At 43.9% G+C, this 17,390-nt stretch overlaps 1 long non-coding RNA gene across 1 annotated transcript; it reads left to right on the top strand.

The window, feature by feature from the left end:
* The first annotated feature begins 16,010 nt into the window (after positions 1–16,010).
* On the top strand, positions 16,011–17,131 carry LOC137560885 (uncharacterized). Its single transcript, XR_011029839.1, has 2 exons — positions 16,011–16,227; positions 17,051–17,131. It is a non-coding gene; the product is annotated as an uncharacterized lncRNA (long non-coding RNA).
* The last annotated feature ends 259 nt before the right edge of the window (positions 17,132–17,390 follow it).

Genomic DNA, 17,390 nt, shown 5'->3' with positions numbered 1-17,390 from the left:
GTCACACACACAGGTACACTGAACAGGTATGCAGTGACTGGAATATAACACTGCGTGCTGCTGTCACGCAGGTGCAGTGAACATGAACAGGTATGCAGTGACTGGTAAATAACACTGCGTGCTGCTGTCACACAGGTGCAATGAACAGAACAGGTACAGTATGCAGTGACTGGTATTACAAATGTGCAGCTGTCACACACAGGTACACTGAACAGCTATGCAGTGACTGGTATATAACACTGTGTGCTGCTGTCACACAGGTGCAATGAACATGAACAGGTATGCAGTGACTGGTATTACAAATGTGCAGCTGTCACACACACACAGGTACACTGAACAGGTATGCAGTGACTGGAATATAACACTGCGTGCTGCTGTCACGCAGGTGCAGTGAACATGAACAGGTATGCAGTGACTAGTAAATAACACTGCGTGCTGCTGTCACACAGGTGCAATGAACAGAACAGGTACAGTATGCAGTGACTGGTATTACAAATGTGCAGCTGTCACACACAGGTACACTGAACAGCTATGCAGTGACTGGTATATAACACTGTGTGCTGCTGTCACGCAGGTGCAGTGAACATGAACAGGTATGCAGTGACTAATATTACAAATGTGCAGCTGTCACACACACAGGTACACTGAACAGGTATGCAGTGACTGGTATATAAGCTGTGTGCTGCTGTCAAGCAGGTGCATTGAACTTGAACAGGTATGCAGTGACTGGTATTACAAATGTGCAGCTGTCACACACACACAGGTACACTGAACAGGTATGCAGTGACTGGTATATAACACTGCGTGCTGCTGTCACACAGGTGCAGTGAACATGAACAGGTATGCAGTGACTGGTATTACAAATGTTCTGCTGTCACACACACACAGGTACACTGAACAGGTATGCAGTAAATGGTATATAACACTGCATGCTGCTGTCATGCAGGTGCAGTGGACATGAACAGGTATGCATGGACTACAAATATGCAGCTGTCCCACACAGGTGCAGTGAAAAGGTAATCACTGAATGTGCTGGGCCTTGCACAGTATAGCAATTAGCAAGGGCCAGCTGTGACTGACAGGGCTGTATAGGAAAGTGTCAGTGGGCCACATAAAAAAAAACACATCAAAAGAACATTAGCTCTCAAAAGAGCTGTTCTGGGGTGCTTCTTAGCAATAAGTATCAGCAAGGAGCAAGCCAACAAGCCTAACTAAGCTTTCCCTAATCTGTGCAGCAACCTCTCTCCCTTCTCTCACTACCTACACAGCACACAGAGTGAGGAAATGGCCGACGCTGATGCTTTTTATTGGGGGGGGGGGGGGAGGGGGGGGGGAGGGGGCTCCAGGAGGGAGTGTAGCCTCAGTGGCTCCCCTGTGTCTGCTGACTGTGATGTAGAGGGTCAAAGTTTAGCCTAATGATGTAGTTCAGGGGGGCGTATATACATAGTATATATGTAGTATGTAGTATAGGGGGGCGAGTCGAACTCGCATAAAGTTTGCGGTTCACTGTGAAAGCGAACCATCGATGTTCACGCGAACAAGTTCGGGCCATCTCTATTCACTAAACTATTATAACTCAAATATCACACCTTATCAAAGATATCACACCTTATAAAAAAAATATCACACCTTATCAAAGTTAACATGCCTTATTAGAGTAGCATAGCGAGCGGTACAAACTTATCTCTGCTAATTGGCAATGGCACTGCAGGTTCGTAGCGCAAGCTATGCTACTCTGATAAGGTATGTTAACTCTGATAAGTGGCTTGATTCACTAAACCATGATAACTCATAGTCACGGCCATTTTCATGCGCATTTTCATGTTTGCAGGCAATCATGATTTTTTTGCACACAACCGTGAATTTTCATGTGCAAATTTGCGATTGCACATGCAAATTCACAAACGTGCGCAAACGTGAAAATGCGTGCAAAAACGGCCGTGGTATGAGTTATCACGGTTTAGTGAATCAAACCCCAGGTGTGATATCTTTTCATAAGGTGTGATATCTTTTCATAAGGTGTGATATATTTTCATAAGGTGTAATATCTTTGATAAGGCTTTCTCAATACAAAGCGATAGGCTGCGAGAACGCAGCTTTGAGTTCAAACCGGTGGATGTGAGGTGCGCAGTTGCCCTCACAAGTGCACGCTATCCATGCTGCAATTTACTGCCTGACTGGGATTACTGGCGGATGGATCGGTGGAGGTATCAATCGCTTGCCAACCGGTGGGGCCCTTTGTGCGGACTATACTATAGTGATCGTGGCAGGGTGAGACGTCACCTGCAAGAAATTGGGGGACAGCCATCTCTGCCGATGAAATCATATACCAGCAAATCCAGTGAGATGTGCTGGTGTAATCCTCTGGTCCTCAAGATGTTAAGGATATTTTGTTTTGCAGAAAATTCCTGTTGCTGAGGTCAATGTTTATGAGGAATGCAGTACTTGGAACAGTAAAAAATTCAGGTTTTGTGTTTTTACTCAAAATGACTAAAATTCGCTGTGGATCGTCGGAACTGGTCCAATCCGAAAGCTCAACCCTACTAAACACATTGTTTTGTGACTGTAACAATGACTGTCTAACAAAATACCCTCATAATCACAAATGCAATATTGTTACTGGCAAAAATATGCTGTATATATTTAAAGAACACCTGAAAACGGAGGTATATGGAGGCTGCCATGTCTATTTTCTGTTAAACAATACCAGTTGCATGGCAGTCCTGCTGATCCTGCCTCTAATACTTTAAAGGGAACCTAAACTGAGAGGCATATGGATGTTTCCTGTTAGACAATACCAGTTGCCTGACTCTCCTGCTGATGTCTATAGCTGCAGTAGTAGCTGAATCACACACCTGAAGCAAGCATGCAGCTAATCCAGTCTTACTTCACTCAGAGCACCTGATCTGCATGCTTGTTCAGGGACAGTGGCTGAAAGTAATAGAGACACAGGATCAGCAGGGCTGCCAGGCAACTGGTATTATTTTAATACATACCATTCTCAATGTTCTCTTTAAGCCATAGACCCAGAACAAGCTTGCAGAAGATCAGGTATGACAAGATTAGCTGCATGTTTGTTTCTGGTGTGATTCAGACACTACTGCAGCCAAATAGAGGAAAAGGGTTGCCAAACAACTGGCATTGTTCAAAAATAAATAAATAGGGAAGCCTCCATATATTTCTAACTTCAGGTTCCCTCTAAACTGGACCTGAACTCAAAACTCTGGGTTCCTCTCTGCTCTAAAAAATATGCAACTGCATAATAACCTTTAAAGAAAAACATTTCTTTGTTAGGCCTAGTGCACACCAGAGCGGTTCGGCTGCGGTTTGCGATCCACTTGCGGGTGCGGATCTGCTAGGGGAATGTATTTTAATGGGCTGGTGCACACCAGAGCGGGAGGCGTTTTGCAGAAACGCATTCTCCCGGGCTGCTGCAGATTTTGGATTGCGGAGGCGTTTCTGCCTCAATGTTAAGTATAGGAAAACCGCAAACCGCTCTGAAAAACAGCACTTCAGAGCGGTTTGCCAGGCGTTTTTTGTTACAGTAGCTGTTCAGTAACAGCTTTACTGTAACAATACATGAAATCTACTACACCAAAAACGCTTCACAAAACCGCAAAATGCTAGCTGAAACGCTACAGAAAAAGAAGAAAAAGCGTTTCAAAATCTGCTAGCATTTTGCGGATCTGCTATGGGGCATTTTATAACTTTTTATGCTCATCTTTAAAATCACAGATAAACTGTATATTAAATGTACAGTATATTAAACACTTTAGCCTACAGTGTTGTTCACCTTATGCATCCAAGCAACTTTCACCTCCCATTCATTCTCCAATAACTTTAACAGTACTTATCACAAGGAAATGATCTATATCTTGTTTTTTTTCTGCCACCATTTAGGCTTTCTTTAGGTGGTACAGTTTGCTAAGAATTATTGTATTCCAAATCCATGTTAACAGGAAGATTAAGAAATCATAATAATAATAATAATAATAATAAACCCTTGTATTTTATTTTCCCATTTGTCCCAGTTATTACACCATTTAAATTATGTCCCTATCACAATTTATGGCGACAACATTTTATTTGGAAATAAAGGTGCATTTTTTTCAATTTGCGTCCATCAGTGTTTACAAGCTTATAATTTAAACAAAAATCACATGAGTCAGGTCAGGGTGGGTTAGGGATTTTGGGATGTTATTGTCATATTTGTTTAGGTACCTTTTTTACAATTCTCTCTGATCATGACGTGCACATGCCAGGCCACTGTAAAGCTTACAAGTGTCTAACCCAGCCAGCATTACATTACAAACTTTGTACCATGGTGCTCAGTGAACTAAAGTTCCTTAGTTGGAAGGAACACCCGAGGGCTAAACGACCCTATGAAGCATCAAATGGTGCTGACCTCCAGGCATGGTCGGAAGAGCCCATTTCCGTTTCCAGGACAATTCCGCATGCCGTCATACCGAAATTCCGCATACCGTCACATTCCGCGGTATTCCGCGGTACTCCGCATGTATTTTCCATAATTTTTATCCCGTCTTCCGTAATTTTCGAATCGTTGTGTCTATGTTGTCTATTGTCAATAAAGTTGTTGTATATTACGGAAACGTGATTGAAAAGTGTACTTTCGTAAATTTCCGCCTTTTTATTTACGGAAATGTTGTTTTTTTATATGCGCACTGTTTGGGTGTGTATATGTATATGCTGCAATGACTCGGAAACGGCTTGACCGATTTGAACGAAAGTTGGTATACAGATTCCTCACTACCTAGGATGATATATTCTGGGGGTCTTGTGTCCCCCCTGCACACTTGGGCGCTCCGCAAACATCCAATCAGATTTCCTTGCTAGATAAACAGCTTCCATTCAACACATTTCTGATCATGATTGGTCAACTCATTCCGCATCTCCTGATTGGTCAATTCATTCCGATTCCGATTTTGCCAAAATTCTGCATTATTCCGCATTCCGGTTTGAAATTTCCGGATTCTGCGGAACAATGCGGAAACCCCAATTCCGGCGGAATTTCGGTATTTTAGCTTCCGCGGAATTCGGAAGCTCATGCCTGCTGACCTCTCTATTGACACAAATCAGATATTGTGACACTACGGGCTTGTTAAAAGCCTCAAAGCACATGTAAAGGCACTTTGCACGTGCCAATATGCACGCAAAGGTTTGCGCGCACTAAGTTTAGCGTTGCGTGGTGCACACAAAACATTGCATCGGGTGCCCCCAAAACATTTCGGGCGCACCCGATGCAACGTTTCTGGCGCACCACTCAGCGCTAAACTTAGCGCGCAATCCATAACAGCTTTGGACGTGCTAACTTCTTAGCACCCTAGTTAGCACGTCCAAAGCTTTTAGGCATGCCAACTATATTAGCACCTTTTTGTGAATCAGGCTCTACAAATTCACTACAATCACAGGTAGTAAGACGCAGGCTCTGAAATGAGGTTGGGTGGGCTGTTCCACTCCACATACTCCCAGTGCTCAAGAGCAGTATTGCTTTTAATAAAAAAAAAAAAAAAAACTTTGGCATACCAGTCCTTAGCAGTTAAAGAGGATGATATGGGGTGATACATCTATATGCGTTGCAGAATCCAGGGTATCCCTCTAAAAATCCTTAAAGGAGTTGTCAGGGAAATTATAATAAAATAAACGCTACTTACCGGGGGCTTCCTCCAGCCCCAAGCTCCCAGGACCTCCCTCGCCGCAGCTCTGCCAGCAGCCGTTTGCCGGAGCTCCGACCCGGTCCCCGGTGATGACGTCAGAGTGACCTGGAGGTCGCTCTGTACTGCGCCCGCGCCAGCGGCGCTGTCAATCACCGCCACGTGGGCCGGAGTGGACTGCGCAGGTGCAATAGTTCTGCGCCTGCGCAGTCCGCTCCGGCCCACGTGGCGGTGATTGACAGCGCCGATCACACAGACGCAGTACAGAGCGATCTCCAGGTCACTCTGACGTCATCGCCGGGGACCGGGTCGGAGCTCCGGCAAACGGCTGCTGGCAGAGCTGCGGCGAGGGAGGTCTTGGGAGCTTGGGGCTGGAGGAAGCCCCCGGTAAGTAGCATTTATTTTATTATAATTTCCCTGACAACTCCTTTAATATCTACATATTCCCTCCTTATTATGCTAATGTAATTAAAGAAGGACTGCAACTTACAGGCAAACATTCATGCGGCAATGTACTCAGGTTGGGAGACTTCAACGCTGCCTGTAAACCCGCACTGTATAAATTATCCACCAAACAGGATAAAGGCACCACCTTTGCTAATCTAATGACAGAATTAAACTGCACTAATGTGTGGAGGCACTTTCACCCAACACAGCAAGTTTACACTTGATCCTCAGCCACTTTTGCAACCCCCTTCTGTATAGATCATTTTTTTTGTGTCTACTCCGCCTTGTCCCTGGTCATGCACCCATTTTATCAATAAACTTGTGTGGCAAAAAGCCCTCATTTAAATTAAACCATTTCTGGTTGGACCTCATTACAACACATGATGCTATAGCTAAACATAAAGAGGACTTTGTGTTCATGCACAAGGACGAGGATAAGGTGTACTCGCTGTGGGATATGTTCAAAGCCTTTCTCTGTGGTCTGTGGAGAGCTCATTTTGGCATTAGCAAATTGCAAATCTGAATCAAAGCATACTGCAAAAGAATTAACAGATCAGGCTGAACTTCCATGCATGCGATTGCTTACTGATCCTAGCCCTGATTGTCGTACGGCCTCCAGAAAGCACAAGCAATTAATAGAAGAAATAACCAAAAGCAAGCTATTTCTAGTAAGCAGGCCTTTTTTGAACAGGGGAATAAGGCGAGCAACCAAACGTAAAAAAGAGGTGGTACACCAATGGCTGCAAAACATTGCTTGTATTGTGGAACAGTGTCACAACGTTTTGCAGCCATTGGTGTGCCGCCTCTTTTTTACATTTGGTTGTTCCAGGACCGTTTGAGCAATCCGGTTGAGGCAAGGCTCCGGCACAATCCCAGGCAAGCACACCTGGGTGCTGTCTCCTTGGAACACTTTCCAGGGAAGAAGGCGAGCACTCTCCTAGCCAAGATTGCAAAGGCATATGCCCTCCCCCCAAGCGATTACACATATAGCAGACACTAAAGGTGTGCAGATCAGGGTTTTTGTTGAAGTTTATAAAGTGTTCCTTGAATACTATAAATCCTTATATGACGCCCATACCCAGGCCCAGATTTACATCCCTGGAGCCTATAGGCACAGATGTCCATGCACCTTAGACTTCGCAGTCCATGAGCTTACAAACCCCTGCCCAACCACACCACAAGTGTGCTGGCTGGCACATTGTCACTTCTCCTTTACTTCCGTTACCCGTTATAGGTAGCTACAGGTGTCTCTTAGTATTATGTAGCCAGAGGTACCCTCAATATTAAGTAGCTAGAGGTGCTCCTGACTGAAGGGAGATCTTGTCAGTAGAATGCAGAGAGCTGGGTGAGTAACCTCTCATTTACTCTCTCATCAGGACTCTACATGGGGAAGGAGGCCCTCAGGGAGGGGAGTGAGCCACCATTCTATCATCTGGTGCCCGTAGGCACATGCCTACAGTGCCTTGTGGTAAATCCGGTCCTGCTCATACCCATGCCATGCAAACTGATGCAGAGATCTACCTTGCCAAAATCAATCTACCCCATCTATCAGCTGAACAGCGGGAGAAACTTAATGCCCCACTCACTACAGAAGAAATATTCACTGCCATTGCAAGTTTCTCAAACAAAAAAGGCATCAGACCTTGATGGCTTGCCTATTGAAATGTATTAAACAATTTGAAAACACTCCCTTACTGCTGCAGACCTTCATGTCAGCATTTAAAGCTAGATCCCTCCCAACTGCCATGCAAGAGGTGCTGATTGTAATTCTCCCTAAGCCTGGCAAGGACCCCTTATACTGTGAATCATGCCACCCAATTTATTTTTTTCCCACTGACATTAAAATATTAGCCAACATACTAGCAATAGGGTTAAATACAACTATATTATCCCTTATTCACCCTAATCAGACAGGGTTCATGTCAGGTAAAAACATGATGATGAATGTCCATCCCCTCCGGACAAATATACAAGCCATCATGTAAACACTGCCTGCAGAGTGATCGCTTCTCTTGACAGGGCAAGGGCATTCAATACCGTTGAATGGCCCTATTTGATGGTGGTGCTTTCCAGGCTTGGATTTGGGGGCTTCTTCTGTGCATAGGTGCATTTCCTATATAGTTCTCCAAGATTCAGCCACGATGTGCACAAATGGCTGAATTTCTGATGCAGGTTATTCCCAGGATACACTTAACATTTGGTGCTCGGGCCTTTTCCTATGCAGCCCCTACTCTATGGAACTCACTTCCACAATCAGTACGAGAGGCTCCTTCTCTGGACAGCTTTAAAAAAAGGCTAAAAACTCACCTCTTTTCCCTAGCCTTTGAGACTGCATAATGCAGGGTCACAGCGCTTTGAGTCCCCAGGGAGAAAAGCGCTATATAAATATTATTGTTATTGTTATTCACCCTTGGAAGGGGACCTAGGAAGGGGTGGCCTCTCTTCCCTTCTATACCCCCTTGCTGTTGAGACTTTGGCCTGTTAAATCTGCTCCCACCCTAATATTCATGGTTTTCTCACGATGCACACGGGGAAAGGCTACAGTAGGCCTCTACGCCAACGACACTGTCCTCTCCCTAGAAGATGACAATGCATCCTTGAAAGTGGCACTGGAGACCAAGTCTGGCTTAAAAGGAAGATCCACGTTCATATAATAAAAAATAAAAAAAATCAACCACTTACCTGGGGCTTCCTCCAGCCCGTGGCAGGCAGGACGTGCCCTCAACGCCTCTCCGGAGGATCCCGGTCGTCTCCGGTGTCTCACCCGACCTGGCCAGGCTGGCTTCCAGGTTGGGCTCTTGTGCGCTCCAGCGTGCATCTCACTTGGTTGCGCTGACACCATCGGACGTCCTCCAGGCTGTACTGCGCAGGCGCAGTACAGCCTGGAGGGCATTTGATGACGTCGAGGGCACGTCCTGCCTGCCGCGTGCTGGAGAAAGCCCTAGGAAAGTGGAATCTTATTTTTTGATCTCCGTGAACCCCCCCCTTTAAAACTCAACAAGTCCAAGTCAGTCCTGATTTATGTTGATCCCCCTTCCTCTTCCACTGTCCCTGCAGTGCCAGAGCTGCAAGTGGTGCCGTCCTTCAAATACTTAGGTATCCAGATAACTGTGCCCTCAAAGCATATTTATAGATGGAAATGTTCCCTTTAATCCAGCTGGTTCAGACAAAGTGTAGAGTATTTGTTCATGGATGGAAGAGTAAATTTGATTAAAATGGTGCTATTACTTACTATTAATTATTGTACATGCTAAAACCAATCCCCTGTATATCCCCCCCCCCCCCCCACACCTTTATTTTTTAAATGTATATGTTTGGCCTTTTTTTTCTTCATTTGTAATTAGCTGAAGTCTCGGTGTTGCCCGGTTATGTATTTGGTTTTTGCTGGCTCCACACCCTATTTATAACCTTGACACACAGTCACTCAATGACAAATTTCATGAGCTTTGAGGTCCTTGGCATCAATGATTAATATTTTTCATATTGAAATGAAGCACATTGTATTGGCTGCTGGCTATTCCTCCTTTTCTGAATTTGAATCCCAGTCACCCAATGACCGACTGTACCAGTGTAAGGCTTGGTGGTGTATTCTCCACAGTCAGCATGCAACGCATGAGCTGGCGTGGAGGAGGTACACACACCAGCACCAGGAAACAGGCTATCCCTAGTATAGTGGAGGGGAGGACTGACTCCAATAGGAGATTGTGGCGCACAGAGCCGGTGCAGATCTGACAGCCACAAACAATGCTTCCGTTATAACGTCTCAGCGCAAAGTAGCGCTGAGCGCATAAACCAGAACTGAGGAGATCAGGACAGGTAGACAGAATGAACGCTTGCTAGCTAGCGGCTACTTAGCGACAGCAAGCGTCCAAAACCAGACAGACTGGAATGAGGCAGCCAATGCGTTGCGGCGATGGCGTGCCTCACAAAGACAGGACAGGATAGTCAGGAAATAGCAGGATCGAGATAGATGAACGTAACACAGATAAATATACAATAAGTATGTTTTCCTAGCGTATTACAATTACAGCTATCAATGAAACTATTTGTAACGTCTGACTAACATATGTATATATCGGCAATGAACCGATACATGACATAAGCAGGAACGCTGACTAGGACTGGAGTAATACAGGGAACAGGACTCAGAAGGATTCGCTATCTCTTCGCAGAGATGAACGCAATCCATAAACAGTAACAGAACAGGATTCAGAAGGATTCGTTATCTCTTCGCAGAGATGAACGCAATCCACAAACAGGAACAGAACAGGATTCAGAAGGATTCGTTATCTCTTCGCAGAGATGAACGTAATCCACAAACAGGACCAGAAACAGGATAACTAGCTCAGCACGGGTGTTCACGGTACGCGCAAACTACCAAAACGTGCTGGAAAACTGACTAACTGAACACAGGAAACAAACAGTTCGTGTACGTATACATCAGCGACACTGATGTATCAACGTAACACGAATACAAGGAAAATAATAAACGTGCTGGTATGCATATATATTGGCAATGAACCAATATATGATGCAAAACCAGCAAAGTATCTTTAGAACAAGAAACACGATCGGGGGCTGAAGCGACAGCAAGACGGGCTTAACTGAAGCTATGAAAACCCAAGGAAACCCTGCAGGAAGCAGATCTTTATACTGAGGTCATCCAATGGGAGCAGACATGCAGATTCCCACACAGGTGAATGATAATCAGTCACAAGCTGACAGCAGGGAAAGACAGACCAGAACTGCCTGAGCTGCAGCACTACTACTTCCAGCAATAGCTGCTGCAGCAGCGATCATTACAGTACCCCCGCCCTTAAAAGCGGATTCCAGACGCTTTTCAAAACTGAAATTCCCAACAAAACAGTCTGACTGATAATTCATGATGACCGGGACAGCCCGGCAAGACCGAATTCCAGAATCAGTCCCCACAAGACTGGACCCATCAGAACCAGAACCTACAGAACCATGCCCATCAGTACTACAAGCCCCAGTGTGACACCCATCAGAACCATGATTTCCAGAAGAAAGCCCTCCGAAATTCCCTGAGCGATACCCACCGCCTTCCAGGAACCGTTCAGAAATGCCAAAGCCTTTGCAATGCCCACCGGTACTGTCTTTACCAACACAAAACCCACTGTTGAACCAGTCCAAGGCACCAGGACAAGTTTTCTCAGAGACCTCCCAGAACACCTTGAAGCTCCAAAGAGATCCCCATAGGTCAGAATGCCCCTTAGGCTCACATGGAGAACTATCAAGAACCCCTATGGAACCTAGGGCAATTCCCGAGTCAGGGCCACAAGGACAAACATCAATATCAGGGCTTTCAGGGACCAGAACCATCTCTGGGCATGCAGGCAGACTGGCAACATCAGAACGTGTTCCCACTAAGGAAGCATCAGAGCACGCTAACACCTTAGACACACTTGGGCATTCTGGCACACAAAGAACATCTGGGCACACCGGCACAAGAGAAACCTCTGGGCATGTCAAGGAACTGTGAGCCTCAGGGTCAGCCAAGACAGGACCAAAACCAGGACTGGCCAAAAAAAAATCATCATGACTAAACTTCGCAACTACTGGACTTTTACACGAGAATGCTGGATCAGACTTAGATGTCGCTGATTCCAGCAAAGTCAGTAACAAATCAGATTCAGGGGCACTAACAAGACAGGACAAATCTTCTGATGTATGCACTGAACCAGATAGGGACTCCACAACTACCTCTGGACTGGACAGAGACTCATTTAATACACTGGATTGGAGCTCATGAGGCGCTGCAGAACAAGTCAGTATTGCAGCAGCCCCCACTGGACTAGGCAAAACTGAGGAATTCCCTGGACAGGAAGGGGACTCTGGAACCTCTGCCACAGCGGCCAGAGAACCAGAATCTTTCAGGATACAGGGCTGGGTTTCAGGAACACTCATCAGACCGGACTGAAATTCTGAGATTTCTATTATTTTGACCAGAGAATCAGAATTATCCATGTTACAGGGCAAGACTTCTGAAACATTCAGAGGACAGGGCTGGAGTTCCTCGGCTGTTACAACACTGGAGAGGGACTCAACATTGGTTAAATCAGACTGTGTACAGGGCAAGGTATCTAATACAATTGCTGACGAGGACAATATTTCAATGGCTTCTGCTTTGCTGGGCAGAAATTCACCAAGTTTTATTAGAGCAGACTGTAATTCCAAAACAGCTGCTAGACAAGTGAATATTACTGCAACACCAACTGAGGTAAGCAGTGCCTCAGACCCTTCTGCTAGAGGGTTTGAAATATCCAAAGTACTGGGTGAAGCATAAGACTCTGCGACCACAGCTTCACTGGACAGGATCACTGAACAGTCCATATTGCAGGGCAAAACCATGGAAGTACCTGCTGGACAGCATAATGATTCTGTGACCTGAGTTTCATTGGAGAGATCTACTGCACAATTCATGGTACAGGGCAAATTTATTGGAACATTTTCTGAACAAGGTAATAATTCTGCGATTTCAGGTTCACCGAGCAGATGCTCTGAGCTATTCACGAAACTAGAGCGAGGTGTAGAAACAGGAAGATCAAGACACAATGTTTGCGCATCTGAATCACCATTCATTTGTAAAATTGGAAAATTCAGATGCTGGGGTTCTGAGGATTCTAGACAGGATTGCTGGGACTCGGAAACTGATGTAGTGCATCTATTGGCATCTGCTGGATCAGACAGGAGTTGAACTTTATTAACACAGGTAATTTCTGCAGAAGTGTTTGCAGAGACAGGCAAGATTTTTCTGGTGTCTGTTTCACTGAACAAAGAGTCATGAGTACTGGCTAGGCTGGACTCGGAAGTCAGCAGGACCTCTGGATTCTCTGCTGAGAAATTTGCGCAGGGCAAGGTTAAGAATGTATCAGTGGCTTCTGTTTTACTGGTAAGTAACACTGAGTTATCCATGGTACAGGGTGGAATTGCAGGAACTTCAATTTCACACAAAAAGAGCTCCGAATCACCTGCTGAATCAGCCAAAGGTGCTGAAGCAGGCGGGTCAGAACGCCAAATTTGCGAATTCGGAGTCACATAAAAATCATCCAAAATCAGTTCCCACACATCAATCAATGGAGCCACAAAGTCATACCCACACACACCAGTTTTTATTAGGTTATAGGCAGACTTAATGCATGCATTCAATACTAATTCACTTTTTGCACTGTAAAATTGACAAAATGAACTTGAATCATTCTTCCATTCATTGACCAGAGCTTCCATCTCTCCTTTCTCAAATGGAGGATTCCAAGCATACTTAACAGGCAGATCATGGTTTGCAGATATGATTGTAGCAGGGACATATATTGGGTTAATTAGCAGGTGATTGGCAGATTCCTTATTCCTAAGAATCTCCAATACCTGTAGCAAGTGCTGAACTGTAGTGTATGCAAACTTTCCTTGCTTCACAAATAAGTTGATTTGTTCAACACTCTGTAATATCTCCTCATAATCATACTCAGATAATTCTTTTAAACAAAAATCTTTATTTTCCCTAGCCAGGGAGGAAAGTTCATTAGTAGTTTCATAAGTCCATTTAACTCCCCTGAAAGACAATTGCATTTCATTATCTGTTAATGGCAGAATCTCATTATAGGTCTCAGTCGCTAAGGATAACGATTCTGCAGATTGGACATGTTTCTTAGAACGTTTGCATTTTGCCTTTGACCTTGCTGTTTTTGGTGATTTATTCAAAGCTGCAGGAAAATTATCAGTAACACTTTCTGCTTGCTGCTCATTCTTGCAAGCAATTGAAGGAGTAGCTGATTGGCCTGCTGCCAGGAGTTCATTAAGAGGAAAAGGCAATGGATCTATGCGCAACCAGTTATGGATCACAAACGCTAGAAATTCCAGCGGTCTCTCTTTCAAATCGGAATGATTGAGAACATCAAATGCCCACTGGAATAATTCAACTTTAAACAAAATATAACTTAGTTGGAGTGCCCAGGTTGAAACAGGAGTCGCTTGGAGATCAGGATTGGTCAGGAACCTGGCACATTCAGAGAAAAACTCATTTTCTGTTTCAGAGCTAAGTTCTTCAAATTTCTTAAAGGAACAGGAACCATAATTAACAGTGTCATACTTTCTGGGAATCCCCCCCACAATGGGGATTGGTAATGGGGTTTTCATAATGTAAGGCTTGGTGGTGTATTCTCCACAGTCAGCATGCAACGCATGAGCTGGCGTGGAGGAGGTACACACACCAGCACCAGGAAACAGGCTATCCCTAGTATAGTGGAGGGGAGGACTGACTCCAATAGGAGATTGTGGCGCACAGAGCCGGTGCATATCTGACAGCCACAAACAATGCTTCTGTTATAACGTCTCAGCGCAAAGTAGCGCTGAGCGCATAAACCAGAACTGAGGAGATCAGGACAGGTAGACAGAATGAACGCTTGCTAGCTAGCGGCTACTTAGCGACAGCAAGCGTCCAAAACCAGACAGACTGGAATGAGGCAGCCAATGCGTTGCCGCGATGGCGTGCCTCACAAAGACAGGACAGGATAGTCAGGAAATAGCAGGATCGAGATAGATGAACGTAACACAGATAAATATACAATAAGTATGTTTTCCTAGCGTATTACAATTACAGCTATCAATGAAACTATTTGTAACGTCTGACTAACATATGTATATATCGGCAATGAACCGATATATGACATAAGCAGGAACGCTGACTAGGACTGGAGTAATACAGGGAACAGGACTCAGAAGGATTCGCTATCTCTTCGCAGAGATGAACGCAATCCATAAACAGTAACAGAACAGGATTCAGAAGGATTCGTTATCTCTTCGCAGAGATGAACGCAATCCACAAACAGGAACAGAACAGGATTCAGAAGGATTCGTTATCTCTTCGCAGAGATGAACGCAATCCACAAACAGGACCAGGAACAGGATAACTAGCTCAGTCAGCACGGGTGTTCACGGTACGCGCAAACTACCAAAACGTGCTGGAAAACTGACTAACTGAACACAGGAAACAAACAGTTCGTGTACGTATACATCAGCGACACTGATGTATCAACGTAACACGAATACAAGGAAAATAATAAACGTGCTGGTATGCATATATATTGGCAATGAACCAATATATGATGCAAAACCAGCAAAGTATCTTTAGAACAAGAAACACGATCGGGGGCTGAATCGACAGCAAGACGGGCTTAACTGAAGCTATGAAAACCCAAGGAAACCCTGCAGGAAGCAGATCTTTATACTGAGGTCATCCAATGGGAGCAGACATGCAGATTCCCACACAGGTGAATGATACTCAGTCACAAGCTGACAGCAGGGAAAGACAGACCAGAACTGCCTGAGCTGCAGCACTACTACTTCCAGCAATAGCTGCTGCAAAAAATCATTCCACCACATAGTCATTCTCATTTACACCACTCATATGCACACATTTCATACATATTGGAAAATATATATAATATATATAAATAAAAAATAAAAATATCTTATCCTTATGACATCACTCACATGATTTTGAGAGTGACACAAACTATTATATACACGTCCTGAGCATTATATATGTGCTAAACAGAGAGATATATACCACAAAACAATGCAGTTTTATTGTATAATCGTGTTTAATGCAAAGATTCCTATATAATTTAATTCATCTCATCACTATTTTTACCACTAACTATTAGATATTTATCTAAATAATCCACTATTGCGCCAATGTATTTTAATATATATTTTGTCTTTCACCAACTAACTGTCAAAATCTATCACTATGAGAACAGAAATCCAGTCCACTAGCAATGAGATGCTAATGAGAAAGTCCCATCGCCATCTAGTGGCCAAATAATTTAATACATCAACTCCTGGTCCTATCTTTTCTATGAATCCAGCGTAGGACTGGCAAAATACATTGCCTTCCTATGCTATGCCCCTTTCCAATATGGCCCCACCACTACTTCCTGTGATTACATCATCACGCACCCTCCCCTTCCCTAATCTGCTGAGAGTGTGCAGACCTGCAGCTGCTTAAACAAATCAAGTAAGGTTATATAATGCAGAGACAGGGAATGTCCTGTAGAGGCTCCCTATGCTACATGATTTCTGTCATTTGGTGAGTATTACAACGTTGTTTTCTGGTCTCCATTGTATCCTGCCTTTTTACTCCCCCTGCTGACTGAACATGTATTATGCTGTGCACAATGTACTGCAATGCTTTTAAAAGTCAGTGACCAGTTCCTTTTACTTATGCAGAGCAACACTGTGAAATGCTTGCAGCGCTGCCTGGATTTTGTCTTTGCTTAGAACTGGCCAAGTTTTTAGTATTTCCTATGTTGTTGTGTATGTATGTATGTGTATATATGTGTATATATATGTTTATATTTTTTATACATTGCTAGATATCTGTGTTTTATATTATATCATTCCTATGGGCGCATGGCTAATTTTAGAATACTATCCACTATGTTCCTAGTTCTTTTTAATTGATGATGCATACATTATCATCAATGGAACCTCCCCCCCCCCCCCCCCCCCTCTTTTTTTTTTTTTTTTTTCTTCCTTGGTCTGTATATAATTTATTTTTTCCATATATATATCTATATATATATTATATATTTATCATTCATCTAGAAGGTGCATAATAATAATGGTATTGTGCATTACGGCAAATGGAGCTTAGACTAAACCATCAAGCTTGCCCTTAGATATGAGACACAGTAGTGTGTTCTCTTTGATGTGTGTGTGCGTGTGCATAAATATGCGTTTGCATATGCACAGCATGGAATCAACTATTAGGGCATGGATAAATCTGCCAAATTAAATTCATGTTATGCTATTTATTCATTTATATATGTACTCTGACCGTTATTATTTTTATAATTTTTTATGAAATATGTATATGTATGTACATTGAGGAACTCTTTCTGCTGTTCTAGGCACTGTATTGGCCTGAGGAAGCGGGCTCAGACCCGCGAAACGCGTTGCCTGTGCTCAAATAAAAATCTTTTGTAAGTTTACAGAGATTTCGTCATTGAGGTAAGATACCTCATTTTTATTTTTCGTTTTTAAACTGGTTTTAAAAGCTTTTATTCAAATCAGGGCGCCTCTTTCCCTTATTGTGCATAGTTATACCCCCGTACATGTTTGTCCGAGGGGTGGTGACAGAACACCCGTTGTTTTACCACAGTTAATGTTTTGTGCATCCTTTTTCATCTAAGAGAGCGACCGCAACCAGGTCCGTCCAGGACCACCCCGAGTGGAGTCGGGTTTATGGTC

The sequence above is a fragment of the Hyperolius riggenbachi genome, chromosome 3 (genome assembly GCF_040937935.1).
Source record: "Hyperolius riggenbachi isolate aHypRig1 chromosome 3, aHypRig1.pri, whole genome shotgun sequence".
In the NCBI taxonomy this organism is placed as follows: Eukaryota; Metazoa; Chordata; class Amphibia; order Anura; family Hyperoliidae; genus Hyperolius; species Hyperolius riggenbachi.
The sequence above is the reverse complement of the archived record's forward strand: the minus strand, read 5'-3'. Positions and strand labels throughout refer to the sequence as shown.